Raw genomic sequence first — 7029 nt, 5'->3', positions numbered from 1 at the left:
GGATAATCCAGGCCCTCAAATGCCCATGAACGTCAGTGCTCTACCCGGGATTATTTGACGGCTTCCAATACACCTTTCCCCAAGAAGCACCCTATCTTTCTGAGCGTTATTCAGAAAGTTTGTAGAAAACGGGCATTATTACAACCTATGCTTGGATTTCAGCACTTTCACACCGAAAATAAACCTTTCTACTTTTCCACGAACTCCTTGAAGTATCCTCATTTATTTGTTTAGTCTTCGGGATGCATTTCTTTCTGTTCCATGATCCTTCAGCATTACTTTGAATTGACCATCTGAATATCTAAACTCATGGATTAAAATATTTTGTTTTCTCTGCTTTATTTTGTCTTATGGTTCCCTGAAACATGAAAATTAATGGTTAGCTGTCTAAATGAACAAAGTTCCATTACGAGAATGAAATTGTTAGATATATAGATAAACAGATAGATAGATATAGACAGATGATAGATAGATACAGATAGATTTAACCATTCAGAAATATCATGCCATCTAAACATTCTACATGGATTTTATGTCATGCCATTCAGAAATTAAAATTTTATTATGCATTCAAATTGATTAGCCTCTTATTTTATATATTGTTTCTAATACTGGAGATTTTCATGGGATGAATAATCTGGTTTACAGAAAACAGTAGGATATGGGTTATGGGTTACTATACTACAGTAGATAATCTATTTCCCTTTTAGTTCTTACATACCAGAGAATGAAATGCATCACACACACAATAAAGACCATCCTACATGGATGATGAAGTGATGATGTTATAAATTATAAGGTCTGATACAAGTATTGTATTATTATAATCTGACATTCTAGAAAGCAGACATCCTCAGCCATCTAAGAGTCAACATCATTGCCCACTGAAAAGGAAAAGGAAACATTTATTAGTAGGAAAACCCATCTATCTGTTTGGACTACCTTACAGTCAACAACCATAAGTACTTCAAAAGCATTCTGAACCCCCATCTCTGCAATAGTTTAAGAATATGTAATATATTTTTCTTAGTATTGAGTATGTCATCAAAGTTATATGTCATATTTCCTGAGCTACTCTGCTCTCCTGACTTTGTCATAAAATATATGGAGCCAGACTTTATGTGGATAGTGATTCTTCTGTATTGACATTGTTATCTTGGGCACCAGTGACACTGGATATTATTTCAATTTTACTTTCTTAACATTTGGAAAAGTGCAGGGCAATGACAGGAGAGCTGGAGCCCAGATTCCTGAGGAAGCAAGGATTTTCATTTCCAACACCGCCTCTGAGCTGAGGGTTTGACGTGTCATTTGGTATTCCAGTCCTGTGCCTTCCTTGATAATACTGATAAGGTGCAAATCCCTGGAAGCAAACACAACAGCCCTTTGATTCTACGCCTGCCCCGGTTTTTTTTTTTTTTTTTTTTTTTTTTTTTAATGCAATAGCTTTATAAATTCAGTGTGCACTTAGCTTTCCATGAGTATTACTTACCTACCAGTCAATTACTAATCCTCAAAAAATGCAAGGAGATTGGGATAACCTTAGCAAAAATTCTCCTCTTTCACAAGACCTACATAGCAAAAGCCCATTAGGTAACTGTGGTTTCTGAAATGTAAATAGTCACATTACACTGAAACCCAAGGAAAAGGCAACATATTTTTGATAAGATATGTATCTTCATAAAATGGATTTTAAAAGGTTAATATTGTGATTTAGATCACATAAAGTCTCCACATCACAAAAGAACATACTTCAGTTTCATCCTAACACTTCCAATTGTTCATTTTGTAGATTACCATATTTTTACTGAAAAAAAAATTGTCTCTTTTTTTCTTTCCAGGGTGTAAGGTATAAGAACTCAACCCAAAATTGCTACTCACATGAAGCACAGCATGGTACTGAAACAAGGGATCCAACCTTCAAAGATTGTGTTAAAGCCTTGAATGAATCAAGGGCATTCTCCAAGTGTCAAAACAAGAGTAAATTATCTTTATAGCCTGTAAGATGCAAATAATGTTTCAGAGACAATAGAATTATTCTGGAATGACCCCTGTCTTTGGAAAAGATTATTGCAACAGACTATGGTGGTTCAATTCAAACCAATGTTTTCCCCGTCTTTAATATTTATTTTCCTCATTTAAATCAACAGTTCTTTCTGGAGCAAAGTGACTCTATTTGATCTGTTCTGTATTTTTATTTGTTTGTTTTTTTTCATTTGTGGCACACACACACATATGTACAATTATTCAAACATTTATACCTAAATGTGCTGTGAGCTAGCCTGTGATAGAAATGTTGCAAATATATTTTCAAGAGATTTAAAAATTCCAGGCTGACCCAATATATTCAGCAAAATGTCAGAAATAGAAAGTTTTACATCTGTCTATTTGCTCATTCTTAGAGAACAAGTTACTGTAACTTGAATGCCTCTGTAACATGTTTGTTTCCTGATGTTGATGGTTAGTCATAACGAGGCACCTGGTTATACTGCTCAGTGCTTTACATTTCTGACAATGTCACTGCTTTTCCAATGAGCTTTAGGTCTGATGGCAATTTTATTTTCAGGTTCAGTCATATGGTGCTTTCCTAGAGGAATAGGTTCTATCACAGGGGTAAATTATTCAAATCTAATTTAACAGACTCAATAATTCTTCTCAGTTTTATCTTAGGCATTCTGTATTCGTTTCCTACACCTAGTGGCTATGTAACAATTCAATTACCAAAGCCCTTCATCCAGAAAGCATCGCTGATTTCCAGTAATTCTTATTCGGTTTGATTTCTTTTTTTTTTTTCTTCTGGTTTAACACATGTCAGTCGGTGTTGACCGAGTTAAAAATCTCAAAATAAGCTTAGCACTGTGTCAGTATGTAGGTTAAAAATGAAAAAAAAATTTAATAAAATATACACTAGAAATGGAAAATAAGATTAGCAGCGACATTTCTTGTCATGGGGGCATTTTTTGTCTATGCACACAAAATAAAACAAGTTCAGTGCAGCTGCCGAAAGAGGAGTGAGAGAGATGATATAAATTGAAAGATGAAAAGGCAGAGGGTGAGTGCAAAGAAGCACGTTGGGAGCACAGAGTCAGCTGCCAAGAGAAAGCAGCTCCAAGAGCCTCAGAAGGTAAAACCCCAATTAGCAGATCAAGTGGGTGAGAAGCAGGTTTGGAATAAAAGAGCAACAGCAGTATACGCAACTTCAAGGAAGATTAGAAGAGCAAGGTGATGAAAGTATGCAAGAGTCTTTGGAGATTATTAGGAATTGTAGGGAATTACAATGATGAGAAAATTGTGGGGGAAAGTCTTTACACAGTCTTTAGTAAAAGGAAATCACCTGTCAAAATCTGTCTGCATGGACACCAACGTGAGACCCCTTTCTTCAAGAACAAAGTGTGTCCTCTGATCAGATTTGCCTTCAACTTTCCTCCATTTCTCCAAATCATCTCCCTCTGCTGGTTGAAATGCAAATGGGCACACAGATCAGTGCATAAAATATAAACTAAATTTCAAATAAAGGGAAATAAAACACATTTAATGGTAGAATTCCACAGAACTTACCGGTAACCTGAAAAAGTCCTGCAATTAAATTTGAAAATGAATTTGCATAAATCATCCAGATTTGCTAGCTACATCTGTAGATGATAAATGTGAGATCTACAATCATCTGATTAAGTTATTCTAGGCAAAAAGTCAATTTAAATAAATCAGATAGATACATATTTGGGGAGGAACCCTGAGCAAACTCCTTTATCAGTATTGATTAGCTGAATCAAATTATGATTTTCTATTAGAATGTGACAAGTGCCCACATACCTTCTTAAAGAGAGAATTTAGTCTGGGCTGGTGCTGTGGTACAGCAGGAAAAGCCGCCGCCTTCAGTGCTGGCCCATATGTCCACCGGTTCAAGACCTGGCTGCTCCTCTTCTGATCCAGCTCTCTGCTATGGTCTGGGAAAGCAGTACAAGATGGCCCAAGTGCTGGGGCCTCTGACCCTGCATGGGAGACCTGGAGGAAGCTCAGGGGGCAGGGCTGTAGTGCAGTAGCCCACCTGAACCTGCTGGTTCAGGTCCCGGCTAACCCACTTCTGATCCAACTCTCTGCCAATGAACCTGGGAAAGCAGCGGAAGATGACCCAAATGCTTGGGCCCCTGCACCCTTGTGGGAGACCAAGAGGAAGCTCCTGGCTCCCAGCTTTCACATGGCCCAGCTCTGGCTATTGTAGCCATTTTTGAGAGTGAACCAACAGATTGACGATCTCTCTCTCTCTCTCTCTCTCTTCTCTCTCTCTTTCTTTCTCTCTCCCCCTCCCCCCTCTTCTTCTCTCTCCCTCCCTCTCTCTGTAACTCTGACTTTCAAAAACATAAAAAATGAGAAATAAATTTTAAATACAAAATGTCTATTTTAATTTTTTATTCTACCTCACATAAAGTAGCTCAAAGAATGTCAAAATTATGAAAATCATAATAAAGCCTACTATATTAGAAAGAGCAGCATGTTCAGAATCATGGAACTTGGCACTTACCTTTAATACCACCTCTTATAAAAAGCCCTTGAAACCTGCTCCTCTACTTTCCAATACAAATTCCTATCTGTCCTGCTTGACTTCCCATTGCCATACTCATACCTACCTTAACTTAACTTTTGGAGATTTGTCAAGCTCAAAGGGATTCTGTCACACCCATTTTGTAAACAGCACACATTTGGTACATTGAAGATTGTAGATACTTCAGTTAAGCTGAGACTATTTGGGAAAAATACAAATCAATCCATTGATTTTTTTATTGTAACACTATGTGGATAGACTAGAATCTATAAAGAAAATTCAAAATTCAACTATTTAATCATCTATATCTCAAAACAATATTTTGTGAACTAAAAGAAAGCCATCATGATTATTTCTGAAGTCAATACTGAAGCTTTTCTGCATTTCTGTAATCAAAAACAGCTTTCAAGATTAAAAGAGGAAATAAATATATTTTTACTAACAAAAGATTGAGACATGAGACAATGGCTTAGCAACTTGTCTAAAGTATTGTATGAGTGCTTAGAAACAATCAATTGTAAGCAAAAACAATCTTTGAAAAGCTATTACATGTATTTATCATTCTTACAATTGAACTCTTTTGACTTAAAATTTCCCAGGTTAAACATCACATGTGTTAGGACCAGCTTTGCAGCTTACCTGGTAAAGCCACCACCTGTATCAGTTCCAGTCTAGCTCCCTGCTAATGCACCCGGGAAAGCTTCAGAAGTCTACCCAAGTGCTTGGGCCCCTGCACTCACATGGGAGACCAGGAACAAATTCCTGGCTCCTGGCTTGGCCCGGCCCAGCCTCAGTCGTTGCAGCCATTTGGGGAATGAACCAGGCAGAGAAGGATCTCTCTCAGTGTCTCTCCCTTTCTGTATCTCTGCCTTTTAAATAAATGTAATTTTTTAATAAAAATCACATGTGAGAATGAGACACCTACATACATTCATACAATTAAGCGAATACACAGATGCAAGTTCTTAAGTTATACTCCCCAAATAGTGAATTGATTTCATTTGCTTCTCTAACATTTACCTAGTATTTTCCCCAAAAGTAACCTGACTAATAAGCAACTTCATGTCTTGGAACGTAATGTGCAAGAATAGATTTGATGGTGGAATGCAAAGGTTTATTTTAGAAAGTGACAACTCACAAAGGAAAGAGAAAGTAAGCGAAGGAAAAGAAAGGCAAGACACAAAATTATTTAGATTGAAGGTTCTAGCAGCTGTGCAAATAAAGAAAATGGTGCAATCAACAGTTCACATCTTTCTGATGTGAACTGAAAAAGCTCTATGTAAATAGCTTTGACACTTAAGCTCCCATTGAAAATAATGCAAAAAAAAAAATGCAAGCAAGAAGTTGTAAAGTATGAAGAGTATCACAGTCACTTTTCTTCCAGCAGACACAGGCCACAGCTCAGCTCTGCTCAGCTAATTTACATATTTAAAAAATAACTCAGGATTACTGATTTCTTTACATGACATGGAAATACAACTCTTGATGGAGAACGGAGCGGAAGTTGTAAGAGAAACTTGCCCAACTGGATCATGGGTGCTATGCAAATGACACCAGGATTGCCAGGGCTTTAGCCCGAATGCTAAACCAAGTCTCCAATGGGGGAAATTTCTCGCACCTTACAATTTTTAATAAAATAAGGTAACAAAAGTTAATGGCTTGCCAGATGTTCACCGTAGGGAGTTTGTTTCAGGGAAATGAAGGAAGAACTTAATTTTGAATTTATGAGAACATTTACCCTGCGTTTTCTCTTGTTTGTCCCAGGTTGCTTTTCAGCTTTGTTGACCAGTGCCAGAAATGCCACACTGGGACTGTTTCAGTGCCATTCATCTCTGCATTAGAACAAGATGTGTTTAATGTTCTCTTGCTTGTTTTTTTTTTTTTTTTCTTGCCAGGATACAGCTAAAATTAGCTATAAAATTATCCTGAAAATAGCCATTTCTTTGACAATTTTTGATCAGCTTGGCAATAAAGAAAACAAACAAGTCAATAAAAAAAAAAACTCTTGAACAAAAATTCTATACTAAATCTGCAGCATTTTGTAAGACACTTTTTTTTCAGCTTGTTTAGCTAAAGGGTGTGTGTGTGTGTGTTTATTAATTTTTTTAATGAAGTGAAAATGAGACATTGCACTTGGGTGGTCTCCAGGATTAAATAGACATAACAGTGGAGGAATCAGTGTTTTGGATTTTTTTTTTTTTTTAATCAGTCTTAAGAAGTTAGAACCTAGGGCTGGCACTGTGGTGCAGCGGGTTAACGCCCTGGCCTGAAGCACCGGCATCCCTTATGGGTGCCAGTTCAAGACCTGGCTGCTCCGCTTATGATCCAGCTCTCTGCTATGGCTTGGGAAAGCAGTGGAAGATGGCCCAAGTCCTTGGGCCCCTGCACCCACGTGGGAGACCAGGAAGAAGCTCCTGGCTCCTGGCTTCGGATCGGCGCAGCTCTGGCATTGCGGCCAATTGGGGAGTGAACAAAGGATGGAAGAC

General features: G+C 37.6%; 1 long non-coding RNA gene across 1 annotated transcript; it reads right to left on the bottom strand.

Moving 5' to 3' along the window:
- Positions 1-1872: 1872 nt before the first annotated feature.
- Positions 1873-6545, bottom strand: LOC127492770 (uncharacterized). The gene is made up of 3 exons (XR_007922523.2): positions 3814-6545; positions 3335-3452; positions 1873-1998 (listed from the first exon to the last, which is right to left on the bottom strand). It is a non-coding gene; the product is annotated as an uncharacterized lncRNA (long non-coding RNA).
- Positions 6546-7029: the final 484 nt, after the last annotated feature.

This window comes from Oryctolagus cuniculus, chromosome 14 (genome assembly GCF_964237555.1).
Source record: "Oryctolagus cuniculus chromosome 14, mOryCun1.1, whole genome shotgun sequence".
Lineage (NCBI taxonomy): Eukaryota > Metazoa > Chordata > Mammalia > Lagomorpha > Leporidae > Oryctolagus > Oryctolagus cuniculus.
The sequence above is the reverse complement of the archived record's forward strand: the minus strand, read 5'-3'. Positions and strand labels throughout refer to the sequence as shown.